The following is a 20,763-nucleotide window of genomic DNA, read 5'->3' as shown; positions in this document are numbered from 1 at the left end:
GTCTGGATGTCCCGTAAATCATGCTTTTCTTATTCTTTAGGCTAATGGTCAAAGGAATGTGTTCTCTTTCTCATCGGCACCTCAAGAATCTGAATTAATCCACCTACCCTGACTAGCCAATGATTTTCCCCTTCCTCTCTCTAAGAGTGTATCAATTTATTAAGAGGAAAGTTCTGCGGCTTGTGAAAGCTTGGGCATTTTTGACTCTTCTCAAACAACGTCTTGTAGGCAAACCTTCCCATCTGTCAGGATGAAGCTTCTTTAAATGGCCTCAGGCCATGTTCATAAATGATACACAGTTAAAATGTATTGAATAATGGGATTAATTTTGCAGGTCTCAAGGCATTCTAGAAGTGATCAGCTTGTTCACCAGGCGAATTCCCTTATCAGGATCTCTAATTCCTAAAAGTATTTTATATAAAATGTGTACTTTAAGGAAGGAAATTTTTTATAAGTAAATACATACTTCTAAAATATATACTTTGTGAACCTTTGAAAAGGGATAAGTAACATCATTTGCATTATGAAACTATTAATTACAATTTTAATATTAATCTAAATGTGTGTTCTCATGTGCAATTAAATACGCATTTTTTAACTAAAACTCACTAGGTGAGCTGATCTGAGTTCATCATAACTAAAAGGCAGGCTTTATTTCTGATTCTTTAATGATAATCACTTTAACTAGTTGTATGCAATACAAATGTTATATTTTGTGTATTTTCGATAATATATACCTATAAAATTACTGTATACTTTTGCCCAAACAAAAAACGTGGATATTTCTATAATTATGAATTCTAATGCTTCTCTTGAATTGACTAAACCATAAGATTACACAATCATTCATATTCTGTGACAATTTCAGTTACTTATTACTGAGAATACACAGGTAACATAAAAATATGTATTTCTCCTCCATACAATGTGCATCTGAGTGAGCATTCTTTCTTTGCAATTCAGCAGTTCTGTGATACATAATTCATTCTCTGTGTCCCATCAATTCCCATATAGATTTGCTATAGCCAGATTTATGATATGAGTTTAATGGCTTCTAGAAGCTAGTTTGCCAATGTCATGATTATGGGAATGGCTTCATGGGAATTTTATGCTCCCTGAACACCTACTAATATGTTGGAAAATGCAGTCTGTACTAAGTTTCTTTCTTGACAAGTGGGCAGGAACAATACAGAGTAATGGAAGAACTTATATGAAAAATTTATTCCTTGGTCATTCTGGAAAATGTCTCAATCGCATCAAAACTAATATAGAGATTAAGGAAGACCCTTGAGTTCTACATTAGCTTATGATACTGTAAATAAATAAAGTTGATGAGAATAAACAGAGAGATGATAAAAAAATACCATCCACTTGAATTTATAAAATTTACTTCTCTTTTATAAATTTTATCTCAAGTTTCACATAATAGAGCATACAGTGGATCCCAGGCTTGAATTTTATTTTAATGGTATTTGTGTTTGTTTACGTGTGTACGTGAGTGTGTGTGTGCCTGCATGAGTGTGTGTGCTTTGTGGATACACCAGAAGCTGAAATTCCAAGGATATGGAAGCTGGATATAATAGCGCCAACAGCTCTCAATCTTCTCAAAAGAAATGCTCTCCTATGGACGGAGGATGTGAAGAGAAGTGATAACCAGAGAAATCTGATCAGCTACTGCACACATCATCACAGCTCCTTTCTCTAACTTATTTATACCATTCCTCTTGGAATCTAACTCTTTCCTCATTTAAGTGTTTTGTGACCATAATCTTAGCTGTTACACGATGTTGTTAACTGTAATTAATCTGTTTTGTAGAAGATTTACTTAACGAAACTTATTTTGCCTCAAATTGGGCATTCTGTGCATTGCAAAATTCTGTTTGACAAAATAAACCCACTTCATCCTTGAGAGTATGCATAGCATTTATATCCTTTGCTTTCTTCCAATTTACAAACATTTCTCTGATAAAGCACGAGATCATACACCTTCCTACAAGTTCCAGCTACTGAATTGTAGACTATGTACTCATATGGAATATTTACAATATATATCCTTTAACCACTTCTCCCACAATCACCAACCTAAATTTACAAAAAATTACTTATTTGTCCTATTCAAGATACTTCAAATTATTAAAATAAGGATTTTTATTCCTTGGTGTTAAATCCCGGGCTAAATACAATTCTACAAGTTTGTAGAACTTTTCTTTTTACTAACTTTCATTGTATACTCATGTTAGTCAAAAACGTGTTGAATAAGTTGACAAAAACAACTTTAAATTAGAAAACCAGGAGAAAAAGAAGGCAATATCGACATTAAGATCAACATTATCATTAATTAAATTGATAAAGTTTTATTATTAAATAATTAAAAAGACATTGCTCACTAAGTATTTGCTATGAGCCAGGTAGTATATTAAGCAGTTTATGTAGTTTATCTCATTAACCGTCATGTCAACCTTATGAGTTAGGCATTACAATCTTTAAGCTACCAAAGCATAAATTAAAACTCAGGCTAAATTATCTGTCCAAGTCACATGGTTGGTAGGAAGGAAAGCTAAGGTTAGAAGCCAAGCAGCCAGGCCCTTACTTTCCACCCAATACACTTTCTCACCCAATAACCCACATTACTGGCTTCACACATAAGTTGCCTTGTCCTTGACATTGAATGTCTTTCAAAATAGGGGTTGTGGGAAGGAAAATTGAGCCCACAGTAACTTCAATATTTAAAAAAAAAAAATTCAAGGTATAGGCTTAATGTTGACTTCAAATACCCTTTAATCCACCATTGGATCAAAGATCTGCCTGAGCTCCTGGATACCCACTGTGTCACTTACATAGAGCCTGAGACTGGCTCTTTTTTGATTTCTGTCCTCCAGATTTCTTGGAGCAGATTTCTTGACTCATGTTTTACTTACACCAGCAGATGTATTTTCTTCATTTTTACTAATCATTTCTCCTCATCCTTGTCATTCTTGTCAAAGTGATCCTTGCAGCAGGTGCTGGTGAGGAAGTAGGGAACAAGGCTTTGAGTTAGGCCTTAGGTCTCTTGTTTGCTGATTAACACAGGAACGGTTGTTTGAAAAGAGAGAAAGCTGTTGTTAGGAGCGAGAGCAGTAGAATGGCAAACAAAAAATAGGGTGAGGGCAGAGTAGATAGAGCTGCAGAGTGGGAGAGGCTGTCTGTCTATGAGTAGTTCACATTGTCATGTTATTTCTTCTTGACACTGAGTGCCTTTTCATAATATGACCTTATTCCTGTTCTTACTATATTTTCCTTAGAGGTAGGAACTAGATTTTTAATTTCCGATTTTCCACATAATACTACTAATAATTATTGGGGTTTATTGAACGTTGCAAAGAACACATCTCTTTAGTGCTGTATAGTAACCGCAATGACCAAGGTTTTTACATAACCAATAGCTCCAGATGGATCTAATTTTCCCATATTTTACTTTGAAGAATCTTAAAACTCCATCTTAGGAGGTGTTATATAGAAACCTCTAAGTTTCCAGATCTTGAAAGTAAACACACGTTATGTCCCACAAGGCAATGTTCGAAAATTACATATTCTGAGTGTCAATTCACATGCTGTCAAGTTCAGCCAGTTTTCAAAATATCGCATATGTTCTTTTCTAGCAAGAAATACACTGGCATTAAAGTCATGTCAGACTCTCCAGAAAGATAACAAGAAAAAATACAAGATAATTCAGTTCTTTGGCATAAAATGATAAATGAGTCATGCTGAAAAGTGGGCAGTTACATCACATAAAAAGATAATGACTAAAAGCTTTCCAAATAGCCATCTGACTTGAGCCAAGTAGGTGGCCGGCATGCTGGTTTGGCAGAATGGGTGGCTGATTGCCAGAGCATTTTTGAGCAACGCAGCTATTCATTTCACCTGCAAAATCGGCAGTTCACTCTGACATTGCACATAATGAAAAACAAGCCAAGGGCTATTTTTAGGCTAAACTAATAAAGAGAGACTAGAAGTACAATAATAGCACTTTTTTTTCTTCATGGAAAACACCTTAACGGATAATGTTTCTGTTCTAGGATTATTTTTTTTATTATTATTCATTGTTTGCTTTTTTGACTTAAGTTTTATCAGACAAATGGGATGTAGCTTTTGGCAGTAGTATTATGACCATTCTGGGTTCTGGTGAGGTTTTAGGCCTGAAATAAATTATATCTTTTTTAAATGTATTTATATTATTTTGTATGCATGTGTATATGCATTTAATATTCTTTACATTTAAATTAATCAATCTTAATACTTATTACCAGTGTTATATACTATTTATACTTATTAGTAGAGAGAAGATAGAAGCAGAGAATAATATTTGAATAGAAACATAAATATATTTTCTGTGAATTATTTCACACATTGTAATGTATACATATGTTTATATGCATATGTGTATTTATATGAATATGAAAAGTATTGATGTAAAAGCACAGCATAAAGATTGAAGCAATACTTAAAATACACCTTAGCACTTTAATGGAAAAATTTGTTAATAAATAACAAAACAATATATTAAACCAAATACAGTTACCATTATAAAACATACACACAAAAATAATAATTGAGTGGGGCTGGCCCCGTGGCCGAGTGGTTAAGTCCGCGCGCTCCACTGCAGGCGGCCCAGTGTTTCGTTGTTTCGAATCCTGGGCGCGGACATGACACTGCTCATCAAACCACGCTGAGGCAGCGTCCCACATGCCACAACTAGAAGGACCCACAACGAAGAATATACAACTATGTACCGGGGGGCTTTGGGGAGAAAAAGGAAAAAATAAAATCTTTAAAAAAAAAATTTATGAAAAATAATAATTGAGAGTGCAAAAGGCTCCTATTCCTATTTAGAACATAAATGTGTGTATATAAATATAAAATATTATTAGCACTTATATTTTACAGTATATCCTACATATAATAAATAAATGTACATTAAAATATGAATGCTAATATTCCACAGATTTACTCATTAAATTTGTTTTAATGTGCATAATATGCATTTCTAATAGATATTTGCAGAATAGGAAAAATTGTCATCTCAAAAGTCATTTATAAAAGTTTACACATGAAAGGGAAGGTGATTTAGTCAATTAATATCGATAATTTAGAAAATCGCTATATAGATACACCTGTTTGTTTCTTGTTATTTCACTAAAAATGTTTGAGTTCTCTCAAGCAGGAGTCCAAAGCAGTATATCTGTAATATATAATATACAGTAGATGCAAACACTATCCTAAATATGTGTTTCTTTGCTGGTGTCTGTGAATTCTTGTATTCATTAGAGTATCAGGTAAAGTTTATAAAAACAAAAAATCAAACGTTTAAAATTCACTTATAAGTAAGACTGTCAAGTCCATGCGATCTATTCCAGTAAAGGTTACGTGTTAATTTTAATTAATAGTAGAGAAACTTAAGCTCCCTGTGCTCTAACATAAGAAAGTTTTTCAAATGACTGGGGCAAATAATTTTCCATATGTAAAAATTTAACTTTAGAAAGATAAGCCTTTATTTATTAACAATAAATGAGTAAAACACAAATTTATTGCTTTTTGACTAAGTAAACATCCTAATAGAATAATTTTTATTACTCCCAGTGAAGATACAATTACTGTATTTACATCAGAACTGAGATCTAGTGTGGAATAAAATGCAGTGAACAACTTACCAAGGGGGATATGGTAAGAATCGAAATTTTAGGCAAAATTTGCAATGGCTCGATTGTATTAGTTCCAACAACTTTCATGATCAATTCTTTTTCCTGGAGTCTAGTCATTACCTTTACTCTTCACCCCTTGTATAACTAAAAATATTAATATTATTAAACATATGCATGTTTCTATGAAATTAAAGGAATATATATATTCCTTTGTATATTATATTTTATATATACTTTATTACATAAAGGAATATATATATAATTTGATATACTTTCATTACTCTTAGTTCTTATGTACTAATTATTCTACAATCGTTATTTTTTCCTTTGGGGTAGCAGTAAATCTAAAAGGAACTGGAAGGCCTTCAAAAATGTTATTTATTGAATCAAAACTACACTCTAAAGGAATACGCCGCATCATACATATCTGCATCATCATACGTTCTCCTTATTAACTGAAAAGAATAATCTTGTGTTGAGTAAAGAGCTTTTTACAATGATATCTCTGATTTATATGAGGAAGTGTTGGAACACAACATGACCCCTCTTTAGTAGCGATGACTGTCAAAGAAACGTGATTGATTTATGTCTCAGTTGAAGAGAAAAATCAATACCAGACAGCTCTAGGGGAGATGTTTCTAATGGCTTTACTGTTTTAGAGCCGCCTGCCAGATGCCTTTCAAAGATCAACATGGCCAAACAAGATCAGTCCATCTCTATCGTGGACCAAATCCAGGGGGCTCAAAATTTAATTTAGAAGGAATCCATCTGGGTTCATTATTCCAACAAAAATAAGCATTCTACAAAGCATGCATATGTAGATTACTCAAATACTTTCGTTGTTCTTATAATTCATCATAAAATATTATATATATAGTTTCAAATATTACCTAGTTTATAATTTAACTGGAATTCCTCAGGTTAATAAATCAGAATAATATGATAAGCAGTGCAAAATTTTCTATAATTTATTCATCATCCGTTTTTTCCAACAGTCCGTTTTTGTTTGTTGACTGTCTTTACAGTTTTCCCAAATTGCTGGTGGAGATGAAATAATTTTGATAAAGTTTCTGTCTGCATATTCTCCAGACTTGAAAGGCAATGTAGAAGGCATGGAAGAATGTGTAGAAAAGCAGTGTATGGTTTTAAAAAGCTGCCAAAACATTGATTTTTTCCTACACAGAATTGAGATTAATCTAATAGTGGTTTGAAATGCTTTAAATGCTTTAAAAGAAATACTACACAATCAGACCATTCCCCTGGAAACTGTTTTGCAAAATCAAAGCTAATACTTCACACAGTTTACTCTCAGCTAATTAGTAGGGGCAGTCCTTGGATAAAATATCCTAGATGATCTGGCACATTTTAAAACACTTTACGGATTATTTAACATGCAAATTTATTCAGGTCAAAATGTTTTTTTCTAATGAATATTTTCTTTAAAATTGTTCCCGGACATGTTGCATGTTCTGTGACATAAACAAAGTGATTCATTAGCAGTATGTGTGTTTCAAGTGGCATAAACCCAATTCAAACTGGCTAAACAAATGTGGGAAGGTAGTGACTTACGCAGTTGTAAAACCAAGGGATAGTTGCATCTAGGGAAATCAAAGGATATTATAAAGAATGTGCCTCTTTGTTTGCCTGGGTCTCCTTTTTTCTGGCATAATCTAGCAAGATTTCCCCATGTGAAGGTAATTTTTCCCCATGCTTAACACTCCAAATAGCCTAAGCTCATATTGTGTTTACAGTGCAAATCCTGAGTGAAAGGAGCACTATCTCCCCTGCCCTGGGTTCCAGTTCAATCTCTGAAAAAAACACATTGAATTGTCCTAGTTGGGGCCATGTACTCCTGCCCAGCACCTGTTCTTTAGTGCATCTCTGATGGTAGACATTGGCCCATGTTTTTGACAACCTTTAATAGAAGCGGACAGATATTAAGTACAAGATTTAAAAAAAAACAGTCCAATTCATCTGGTATAACTACATAATGCATTCCATTCACCAGAACACTTCTAACCCTGCCAAAGCTTCCTCACTCAACCAGTCTCTCTCAGAGTTGCTTGCCTTTGAATATTATGTTCTTGCTAACATGAAGTGTGAAATAATTGTGCATACTTTTTAGTATCAATCATTCTCCATTGGTAGTTGGTTGGTTTCTTTCGTTGTTGTTCCTTTGTTTGTTCAGTTCTCTCTATATTTTTGTTTATCCTGTACATGTTTGTGCTTTATCTTTTCTACATTTAGGTGATTATTTACCAACACATGTGTATTTCAACTCCCTGTTTTTAAATTCTTGTGTTTGCAAATTTCATAGTAACCTGAAACTTAAACACTTTTTTTTTTAAAGATTTTTTTATTTTTTCCTTTTTCTCCCCAAAGCCCTCCGGTACATAGTTGTGTATTCTTCGTTGTGGGTCCTTCTAGTTGTGGCATGTGGGACGCTGCCTCAGCGTGGTTTGATGAGCAGTGCCATGTCGGCGCCCAGGATTCGAACCAACGAAACACTGGGCCGCCTGCAGCGGAGCGCGGGAACTTAACCACTCGGCCACGGAGCCAGCCCCAAAACTTAAACACTTTTTAAAGAAAATACTTGGTTGTACTTTCCCAAATCCTGCCAAAATCTAAAAGTACATTATTTTTAATACGAATGTAATCTCTTTCAGGAAAAAAAATTATGCAATTTATATTTATATCCTCAGATTCTAGCAACGTGACACGCATTGTTAGATAAATGGCAGGTGTGCTAAGGTTTTGGTTAATGTTCTTTTATCTAAAATCAGCTTAAATAAAAGGAAAATGACAGAAGGACAAATAAGAATCAATGGATTCATGCAATTGAAAAATGAAAGGGGATACCAACTTCAGACACTGGTGAATCAAGGATACAAAGAAATTTTTATTATGCTTTCTTTTTATGCCTCAACTCTATGTGAAGGTCTCATCTCTCTTACAAACAGAAAAAACGGAAATAAGCATCTCTGGTTTACATGGTACTTACAGCTTCTGGTTTCTAAGGCAGACCAATTCTGTTCTAACATCCTTATACAAAAGTTTTGGAAAAAAACTTGGAATGTTCGAGAGATGCCTGTTTTGGCTAATGTAATATTTGGTGGATCTTATGTTCCCTTTTCAATAGCCCAAGTATATGGTGACCAATACAAAATAAGATCAATATTTACAACAGCACTCCAAATATAAAATTATAATTCTGGGTGGAATGGTTCTACATATTGCAGTGTTGATGAGATTCTGTCCTGAAAAAGAACTACACGGCCACCTAGGAAATAATTAGGAGTTGACAATATCGCATCAGTCAACAGAGCCTAAAAATGTAAGAGCTTGTAGGGCTTGAAAATTCGTCCAGGGACTATGCCCATCAATGTATCCAAATGCTCTATGACTGAGAGAAGAATTACTGAAGACTCTAAATGAAAGATAAGTGAGATAAAATTAAATCATGAACAATGATAGTTGAAAGACTAGATACTTGGCTAGAACCTGGCTCAAGAAGTAGGAGAATAAAAGAAGAATATTGCAAAGGGAGATTTCTTAAGCCAAGCTTAAAATAAGTGATAACCTGAGAACTATCAGGAAAGTTTGCTTCTCTAAGTTTATTCTGGAAAATTGAATAAATTTTAGAAAATATCTCCATTTAAAACAATGGGTATGTATCAAACAAAGGATACATTTTACACCAAATACATACATGTAAATATCTCTAAGAAGGGTTATGGTTATGGGGAAGGCTTACTTGTGATGTTAAAATTTCCTGCAATAGAATAAAAATTGTCATCATGTCGTTAAAACAATTTACAGGGCCGGCCCGGTGGCGCAGTGGTTAAGTTTGCATGTTCCGCTTCTCGGCAGCCCGGGGTTCGCCGGTTAGGATCCCTGGTGCAGACATAGCACTGCTTGTCAAAAGCCATGCTGTGGTAGGTGTCCCAAGTATAAAGTAGAGGAAGATGGGCACGGATGTTAGCTCAGCACCAGTCTTCCTCAGCAAAAAGTGGAGGATTGGGAGTAGTTAGCTCAGGGCTAATCTTCCTCAAAAAAAAAAAAAAAATTTCAAAAGAATAAAATGCTTAACGAGGGACTTGTCATATTAACAATGCTTAAGAAAAAGAAAAAAACGATATGATATTAAAATTCTCCTTTTAAAAAGCATTTCTGGTTAGATTCAGATTTTTTCTTTCTAACAACACAAAGCAAACATCAAGGGAAGGGGCAGGACAACAGCAAATTTTTTCCCCAGAAGGCAATTATAAAGCTGAACAAAATTGCCATCCTCTCCCACCATTAAAAGTAAAAATAAATAAGTAAATAAATATATGAATATAAAATAGCACTCTGGAAAATGACCAAAGACACAAGACCTAAGAAGATTCTAGGCTTGAAAAATTCCTGAACTTCCAGTAAGAATGATGTGCATCTGAGATATTCTGGCCTGGGGCTGCTCCCATCTCTCCCACGCTAAGTACCCTCATTACCTACCCCCAGTTTGATTGACAAGGAAGTTCTCCCAGGTTAGGGCAGGTTGTGAGGACCACCAGCCAGCATCTTTTCTGCTGTGTAGAAGAAGGTTGTCTCTGTGGAGCACAGGGCAATGTTCATTCCCAGTGACACTGCCTATGAAAGTGAAAAAGATTTCAGAAGCATGTGGATAGGAGAGGACTAAGGGCTTAGCTCTACCAGCCTGAGATTATGGTTATAGTTGAAACAAACATATTCCTAGCTGAGGCTGTGGATACACAAAGGAGAAGTCAGAGAGGGCCAAGCCCTGACCAACCTTGAACTTTGAATGTATTTTCCCGTCCTAGCACAAATCCATCGGGAGAAGGTGACTGGCTTTGTTGGCTCTTGGCTCTTTGAGCACAACCTCTGTCCAGGTGTTGGCTGATCACTAAGCTATGAAGACACAGGGGCATCCATTAAGAAGGAAAGCGGGCTTAAAAATAAAAAATAGAATATTCAAAATAAAAATTGAGCTGAGACATTAGTGGCTGCACACTGCTATTATTATCTATAGTAATTGAAACAATGTGGATAGACCCATTGGTTGGGGTACAGAATGAAGACACAAAAATTGGTCTACCCACATATGAGAATTTTGTATGTGACAGAAGAAGCAATGCAAATCAGTAGGGAAGGATATTGCAATAAAATGTGCTGGGACAATTTAATATCCATATGGAAATATAACAAAAGTGGATCTCCTATCAACAATCATTTTCAGGTAGCTTAAAAATTTAAAACTGAAAAACCAAACTTCTGCAGGAAAAAATAGAATAATATTTTTAAAGCCTTGCAATACAAAAAAATAGCATAAACAAAGGAAAATTACTAGATTTATAGTTCTGCTACACTAAATCTAGTAACCTCTTGGGAAGAAAATCTGTGATAGATATAAGCAAATAATGATCCTACAGATAGGTATAGATATGGTCTATTATGGTCTATAGATATATGTACACACATATACATATAAAATATGTAACACATGAACATCTCCTTAAAATCAAACCAACACATTAAAAATATCAAGTAGAAAAGAATCTTCAAAAGATATAAAGAAGTGGCCCACAGAAAACATAAATGGCCAATTAACATATACAAAATGTTATATTTCGCAGCTAATACTTGAAATGCAAACCAAAATGAGATTCTACCACTCTCATTATTTCGCAAATTTTATAATACCTACCAACACCAAAAACTGGCGAGGATACGGATCGATGGAAATCTTATAAGCTGCTTGTGAAAATGCAAATTAGTGTAACCAATTTTGAAATTAACTTGGTGTCATCTCTTAAATTTGAAGATGTGCATACTGTTCTATCCAGTAAATTCGTTCATTGGCATTTTTGTGATATGAACAAACTAAAAACAATTCAGCTAATAAATATGCTCTATTCATGCAAAGACCTATCGTACCATACAAATAAGTGAATGGCAGCTCTGCATACATGAATGTAGGGTTGGGAGACAATTCTCCGTGGTGTTTCTACACATCTCGTGTAAATTTTTGTTCCAAACTATCTTTTCAAGTATGTTTACGGAGCAAACAGCTTTGCAAGATAAAGTGTCTTCCTTTCAGGCAGAGGGAAGATTTGTTTACTGTCTAAGATAGTAAAGATAATGTCTCCATCTGGGGCAAATGTTACACGGGTTTGCCAGTAGCCTCCTTTAAAAGACTGGGGATTCTGACCTCCTCAACTGTAACACAGACTCACTGTGTGTGTGACAAGTACCTGGCCTTGACACCACATCGCCCCAGTGGGACTTTGGGGCAAGTTGTACGCACATAGCATGAAGATCATGCTGCCCTCTGTGATGGGGGTAAACGATTCCTTTGCCCCTGCCCAGGAGTCCCATGTGTTCTTCCAGAATCTTTAAAATTATAGCAGACTAGCTTCTTAGTTAGCAAATAGGGTAAAAATCTCAGATCTTTCACAGTTTTTGATATGTAGAAAAGTCTTAAAACATAATGTAGTTGAGAATATTGAGATAGAAGAAAATGTACATAATTATTTCATTTATATTAAATACTAAAACACACAAAGCTAAGTAATACATAGAATGTGGGAAAACTGAAAATAAAAGGAAGTTGATATTAACATAAAATTTGGAAGACCATCTATCTCTAGCAAAGGGAAGGAAATAGGATTGAGAAGACGCATGCAAGGACCCATATAATTATCAGATGTTTAATTTCTTTTTTTTTTTTTGCTTTTTCTCCCCAAATCCCTCCAGTACATAGTTGTACATTCTAGTTGTGGGTCCTTCTAGTTGTGGCATGTGGGACGCCGCCTCAGCATGGGGTGATGAGCAGAGCCATGTCCGTTCCCAGGATCGGAACCAGCGAAAGCTTGGGCCACTGAAGCGGAGCTTGCAAACTTAACCTCTCAGCCTTGGGGCCGGCTCCTCAATTTCTTAAGCTATGTGGACAAAAGTAGTCTTAATTTACCATTCTTTATGCCATTCTATATATTCATCTATTATATTTTATAAGTAAATTTTAAATCAGAAATAAACATAAAAAAAGAAAAAACTACATTTTTTCTTTTTTAATGGTCAAAAAATTGAACCCAAAATTTCCAAGCAAGGCAAAGATCATAGAGGGTTTAGGGACTACAACCTTTTAATGACATTAATATCTTCAATTGTGTGATTTTTTTCCAAAAAGGACTCAGCATCACAAGTAGAAGAATGAGCAAGTCATCCCCTCTGTATGATCGAGAGTTGGGGTTTTGCATGGCAGGTGAGGCAGAGGACACAGGCTGAGGGGTGGAAAAGAGATGAGGCTGATAAAAAGAGTGTCCTTGAAATTATGAATCAAAAAGTCTGGAGCAATTAAGAACAGAAAATCAGGACGAGATAAAAATTAGGAGATAAATACAGGTACAAGAAAAGGTTTAGCGGAAGTAATTAAATGAAAGGATTAAAAAGATAATTTTGTCAAAAAACATGATTTCATTAATACTTTAGTGCCTGAATAGTATCTGAGATACTAGTTCAAGGATATATTTAGATATGTGGGTGGCTTAAGTTGAATGGAAGAAAAGGTAATTAGAATTAAGGAATCAAATTACTGTAATGAAAGAATGTTCTTTTGGATATTGAATTTATACAGAATGATGGACACATTTGAGCTGGAAGAAGTTATGACGAAAACATGATATCAGAATCACTACTTCCTGTAAAAAATGACTTGGAGGTTACTAAATGAAAATGATGAAAACAGTTAAACATGACCTTCTTTGAAGGCCTAAATATTGATTGATTATAAAATAAAGATTACAAATAAGTCTGGTCTAATAATAGATTTTTGCAAAAGATAATATTATGACATTGTAGGAGTTGTTAACACATTCAAAAGTATCACAGGTAAGAATCAAAGGGTTATTTCCAAAAGTGTTGTTTTCAACAATGATCATGATCAAACAGTTCTGATTTTACAGAAATTTTGCTTATGTGTACTGGTACAATTTTGCATGTTGCTAAACTCTCGTGGATTTATTGTTAAAAATATTGACAAATTTCCACACCTATTAGTAAGGAGTTGCTTTGTCCTCTACCTTCAAGATATCTCTTCAAGTCAACACCTGAAGTATAGATGCCTGCCCTGCAGTTGGTCCTCAACAACCTGCTCTGCTCTGGTGTGGCACCAGCTGTTCAATATGTTGACAATTACCCCTGTGAACGTGTGCATTTCCATACAAAATGTCATATGCATGTATCTTAATATCAAAGACACATCCCTCTGACTACAGCCTCCTAACTTTCCTCTAACTGCTTTCACCGTGACCATTCTTCAATTTAACCAGCAAATTCACTTGTTTTATCCCTTTAAAGCTGCATAGTCGTGACTCCCTCCATGTTTTCCTCCCACTTTACCCTGTGTTGTGTATAGCCAAATTTTAGTACTTCCATTGTCAATACCTTTAATCTCTTGCCCAACACCCCTGTCTGGCTTTTATTTATTGAACTCATTTAGGACTCAGTCCTGGGCCCCTATCATGCTCCAATTTTTACTTTTACTAGTAAATTTTTACTTACATGATTTCATAATGCCCACTTTTCATAGTTGCATGTATAAGTTTATGAATCCCAAATGTCTGTTACTGACTCTGGTTCCCTGAATTTCATGCACCTATAGGCAATTGCCTACTGAGAATCTCCACTCAGCGATATCATTCATTCTTTATACTCAGAATTTCAAAAACTAAATGTATGACCTTCTTATCCTATAATAGTTTGTCCTTGTTAAGTTTCTCTCCCTTTTTTACTTCTTTTTCTTTGCTTTTTGCTTTTTTGTCAGTGAAAGTTGACATCATGCACTGAAATATGTTTTACAGACAAGAGTCCTGAGAGTCCTTTTTGAAAAGTCCTTGTCTTCATTCCCCATTTCCAAATCGTATATTTAATTCCCTCATTTCCAGCGATTAGTTCAGAAGTTACACATGTCCTAAGCCAGTTCAATAAAAGAATCTTACTGTTATTGCTCAGAAAAGCCAAGTGCGATGCAAGTAACTCTGCAGAAAGCAGAGAAATGACACAAAAAGAAACTGGGTTGTATCGCATTGAATTTTTAATCATAAAACTCTCTTGGGTAAATTTTGTCAATGGAGCCTCCTTTATTTGATAAAATCTGTCATAAAATCTGTTACTAGAATATGTCAAACCCTCTTCTTATAAACTTCTAGAGCATCCTGTATTTTCTTCAAAGTTCTTATGCTAATTTGTAACTATATATTTGCATAACTGGTAAATAAGTGTCTACGGTTTTCATTAGAATGTAAGTTTCACGTGGCTAAGAATAATATGGTTTTCTTACCATTCGATCCCCAAAGCTGTCACAATATAAGAGATGAAATTATTTTTATGTGAATAAATATAGAGACTTGAACATAACATACATGAGTTAAATAAAAGTGCAGTGGATCAATACATGGATGGAGAGACAGATTTCTTTTAAAAGGGCCTTTTTAAAAAAGAAGATTTTCATGGACTCTAGAGACAAAGTTATCATGTTTTCCTCTGAGAAGAATTACCTTCTTCATTATTAATTAAAATGGAAAGGTTGCTGAGAAATGTTTGTTTTACTAGAGATGATTTATGACTGTCTCTTGTCAGTGTACAAGGACATTATAATTTGACTAAGCATTTCTCTAATGGAGTGAATTTAGTTAAGCAAAATATTTTTAAAGGCCATCATCAGTATACCAGTGTCAAAGCACCAGTGATAAATTGTATTCACAGATTTAACTTTTGGAACACATGGCATTTAACCAGAAAATACACAGGAACTTTTCTATTTTTTTTTTTTAAACCTTGATAAAGTTTGAAAAGAATTTTTTTCAAGTTACACCTTTTACCTGACATTTTTAGCAACATTTAAAATACTCATTCTCCAACTTTCCTGAATTAAGGACTATTTTGAGAATGTAAGAGACCCATATCACAACTAAAGACACATATACATATGCACACACAATTTTGTACGTAATTTCAAAGTGTTCATAAAACATTGAATCCAAATTCCAATTTAGAATAAGTGATTTACTGGATAAAATATGAGACTTGATAAAAAGTGTGTATATATATTTATATATGTATATTTACATTTTTTCACACAAATTAATTAAGCAGACAGAATTCAGCCAAATTTACTTGGAATTTTGAATTATTAATTTGACTGTAAAATGTTCTGATGTCTTAAAGAGCTATATAGCTTTTGAAACTGATTAAAAACTGTCATCACACTAGGCAAAATGGGCTAAAAATACCCAACAACCCTGTGTGCGCAGTGTTATGTGCTTCAATCTTAACACTGCTCTTTTTTCTCAAAGAATTCTGGAGAGACCAAGATTCACTGGTCTCCAGAGCCTATACATAATACACAGCATTACAAACAAATTTTATGTAGCTTTTACTATTACCGTAAATTCTTATTTTATGGTTTATTGTATAAGACATTAACCCAGTGAATGTTAATTTTTTATTGCATATGAAGAGAAAAGAAAAAAATACTGGTAATAATCTGCCTAATGACAGCATCTCATGAGGAACTTATATTACAAAAGTTATTCTTTATTTTCATCTTCTGTAACTCTTAGAGATTTCTTTGACATTGCACAGATTCTCATCTGTTGCAGATTCCGTAAATTCCCATTCAAAGCTCATCTTTTCCATCCTTCACATAATATTTTGTTATTATATCATATAGCTTTTCTCCAGTTCTCTCCGATGTCATGGCACAAAGAGAAAACCAAAGACTGCAAAGACTGATAAGCAGGTTCTACACTCTCCTGTCAAGAAGATGAGCGCCCAAGGGCTATAACCTGTTAGAGACTTTGATAAGTCGGCTTTGCCTTTATGTAAAATGTTAAAACATTAAGTGCCAAAGCATTCAAAGGGTGGACTTTTGATGAATATCAACATCAAGGCCAATGCTTTACTTTAATATCTTGTTACAGGCCACTAGTTCTCTTAACAAATAAATATACAGAAAATAAAACATGTCTCTGAATATTGAAATAACATATTCTCGATTCAAAACAATTATGTCTACCACTTAGTAAGTTTTAAGAACATTACTTCTTAGAAATATGATTTCTAGATCAAATCCACTTTGCTGACAACATACATTTCAAAAACCCAACTGTGGAGAAATATCACCTCTGTTTTCAGTTGCAGAAAGAATACTTTAATTTGTTGATGCCTCATTACATAGAAATGATTACGGACCTAATTTTTTACCATCACCACACCTACTGCTGTGTGAAGTACAAGGGTCAGTACCTGCTTGTGGTTCTAGAGTATCTTGATGAGATGTTATCTTCTAGCTTTATTTTCTACCTGGAGAGCTGTGACTATTGCAGAAAAGACTTCCTTTAAAAAATTATATAAGCCTCTTCATTTTATATTTTCTGCTGGTACACCTTGCATCTGAGTTTTTCTTTTACTTTCTGTAATTTGTCTAAAGCTGCTAACACTAATATATTTTGTTTTTTTCTTTCAGTTACCAAGCCCTCCAGGGTCTCTCATCATGACAGGCATGGGTTCCCACACCTGCTCAGTCTTGAATACCTTTACTGCCCCACCTCATCAGAGCCGTTTACTCTCTCTTCTAGACCACGCTATCTCCTGCCCATAGCCTCTCCATAGTCAGAGCTTGGTTTTGCTGACAGTCTTTTGCATGTAAACTAGCTTTTTGCCATCAATTTTGGTTGACTTACAGAGTTCCTTTGTTGGTAAGAATCAGCACTTTCCTAAACTGTATCAAATTTAATGGAAATATATGGGTCCTCTCATGAAAAAAAAAACAGCAGACTTAGGACAATATGAGTAGAACTTGGAAGTGGGAAGTCACCAGTAACCTAAGCAATGATTCATTTATTCTTTCTCTTTCTGTCGTTCTCTCCACCCCACCCCAACCCTTGGCTTGTCGACTCTGCTTATTTCTGCACGTCTATTCTATACTATGCTTCTTTTTCTAAACTGTTTTCTTTGCATAATAATTGGCTTGAATTTATCTTAAAAAATGGCTTTTCTAGCTCCAATTCAACATGACCTTACTATTTAGTTACCTATAATGAATTGGAAATTATGTGTCTTTCAGCTGAAATTCCCAAGAAAACTAATCTGCCTCTTTATCCATTATTGGACTCTTCGTAGATTGGGTGTCAATCCCTGACCCGATCCGTGGCACCCAGGGACGGAGTCACCGAGTAGAAATACCACTGTGGCACTTCTTCAACACAAATTTTGGCTGAAGAGGTAGTTTTAAGGAAGGAGGCGGGAACGGATGGAAACTGCAAAATATATCTATGCTAGCTTTACGTATGTAGGCGTTTTAATTCTAATTCCACTGATCTGATATTCAGTGTTAACTTCTGTCAGATTTTGGCATTAATTTTATTACATGCTCAAGATTTTTATAAACTGTATTACTGAAATATGATTCATATGCCGTACAATTCACCCTTTTAAAGTGTACAAATCAGTGCTTTTTAGTTTGTTTACAGAGTTCTGAAACTGTCACCACAATCTAATTGTGAACATTTTTACTCACACTGAATGAAACCCCATACCAGTCTGGCAGTTCCTTAAGAATTTAGACATTGAGTAACCATATTTTTGAGTCGCATTCATGTTGTAGCATGCTTTACTACTTTATTTCTTTTCATTGCTGAATAAGATTTCATTGTATGGATTTACCACATTTTATTCATTAATTTGTCAGTTGATAGACATTTAAGTTGTTTTCCAGTTTTTGGCTAATATGAATAATGCTTCTCTGACTCATCCGTGTACACGTTTTGGGGTGGACATATCTTCATTTTGGGTATGTCCCTGAGGGGTATGTATTTAGGAGTTGAATTGCAGGGTCATATGATAACTCTGGACCCTGATCCCACTCAGGAGTCATTTTTGTTGTTGCTGTTGTTTCCTTGGTCATTTGTTTATTTGTTAAGGGCCTTCGCCAAATTCTATCAAGTCAATTTCCAACACAGTATGCAGTCTCTGATGTCCTGATCAGATCCTCCCCTTTTATTATCTTTTATGCTGTTATCACAATTCAGGCAGTTTATTTATTTACTTTTCTGCCCCATCGTCAGTCAGCGACCTTCAGCTGGGAAGTTCTCTCTGAGTATCTGGAAGGAGACAGCCTCGGCCATTTAAACAATCTTCCCAAGTGTCAGGGCTATGTAGGATTTTGTTTTCAAGCCTGCTGTCCTAGGAGTTGCCCGTGGGTCAAAGTGGTTTGTTGTTCGGACAGTGGTTGGTCAGAGGTTGTGTTAAGCCCCTGTACCAATGAAGCTTCTCATCTGTGTTGGTGGGTTTGTGTGCTTTCAACTCTGCTCTCACATCCTTTTCTGACTGTTCCTAAGTGGGTGCAGCCTAGAACATTTGCACAGCCTTCCAGAGCCCCGGGTTGACTGTGATCCGAGGAGGGCACTTCTTGGCTATCTCTTTCCCTGGTTTTCTCTCTATTAAACTTCTAACTACTCTGCCATTTTGCTTATATCATGGAGCAACCCTCCTTCTCTTAATTGCCCTCCAACAAAATCTCCATTGTTTTAGCCAATACCCTATGCATGGAATTCCCCATTCTCTATTTTAAAAATAGTCAAGTCATCCCTTCAGGCAGAGCTGAATAATTGGCCTCCTTATAGCCTGCTCTCTCCCTAGGCGGTGCCCTTGTGCCATTGCAGTGGAGTGGGGTGGTGGGCACTCTGTTTTCTTGGAGTAATGCTCTTTCTCTGTGGGTGGGTACTGGGAGAGGGGTGGTAGCCTGTAGTCTTCTTGGCTTGGCCTTTCCAGAATGGAAACTCTGCTCTATGAATAAGCAGAGGCAGGGGCAATCAGGGCCCCAGTATTCATGATTCTTCTAGGAGGACTAATTTCAGGTAAAGAGATGTCTGACCAGACTTGACTTTACTTTGAAGAATAGCTAGGCTTTCTGAAATTCTATAATTTTTCTATCTTGTAATAGGATCTTTACAAATGATTTATAATTGTTTAATATCTTATGGTTTACAAAAAATTATCATAAAATAACTATCTCTTTGAACTCCCACAGACTACTGTGAAGTAGATTAATGCCCTCAATTTAAAAGTCAGAAAAATGAAAGAGATATATGAACTAGTTTGACTAAAACCATTTGACTAGAAACTGCCATGAATTAAAATATGAAGTTTTCCATACCCAAGACCTGTCCTTTTTTCATATACTACAATTTTATTCATATTGAGAAATTACGGATAGTATATTAGACTATAATGTTCAATAAAAAGAGGCGTTCCATGAATGTTATGACACATCGTCATGTTCTGATCAATAGAGATTGCACAGGGCTCTTGCTTTCTACTACATCTGACTTTAGCAAAGCAGGGCAGTCATATTTGACATGGTTGTGTGCTCTTCTATGTAATATCAAATTCGAATAAAATGAGGAACTTACAGCATGAAATCAGTTGCTAGTTTTAAGGAAGACCGCTTTCACCTTTGAAAATGTTATCATATTTAAAAAGAAAGAGACTAGATTTAATACTTTGAAGTTGGACTTTTTTCTTGACTCTGTGAATAACGTCATTGGAGAAGTATCTGAATGCTGATAGATTAAACACAACAGCAACTGAGCTATGACTTTATTCTTTCACAGATCATTTTAGGTGCAAAGACCGAAAATGAGAAAAGAACACTGGAAAATGAGAAGTTTTAGAGCTCTGATTTTATAGGAATCTAATTTTATAGTATAAGGTTAGAAGGATAAGTCAAGAAAGGAGTATAAACCCTGCTCTCATATATTGATGCAGAACTTCCATTTTGAAGCCTATTGCTTTTGATGGTAGATATCTTTTATGACAGTATTCATGGTTTTATGTATTTATTTTTTATTATGTTGTTTCTCATCTGTCATATATCTTGGCCAAGGTAAAGAAAAATGTACCATCATACATTACAAAATACTGCACCGTCCACAGAGCTTTGAAAATCAACATCAGGTTTAAAATGAAATCCATATTTGTATGGGATTAAAAAGTAACATTTCAAAGTGCTTTGATACATATCCTC

Source organism: Equus quagga, chromosome 4, assembly GCF_021613505.1.
Source record: "Equus quagga isolate Etosha38 chromosome 4, UCLA_HA_Equagga_1.0, whole genome shotgun sequence".
In the NCBI taxonomy this organism is placed as follows: domain Eukaryota; kingdom Metazoa; phylum Chordata; class Mammalia; order Perissodactyla; family Equidae; genus Equus; species Equus quagga.
Note: the sequence above shows the minus strand (reverse complement) of the source record.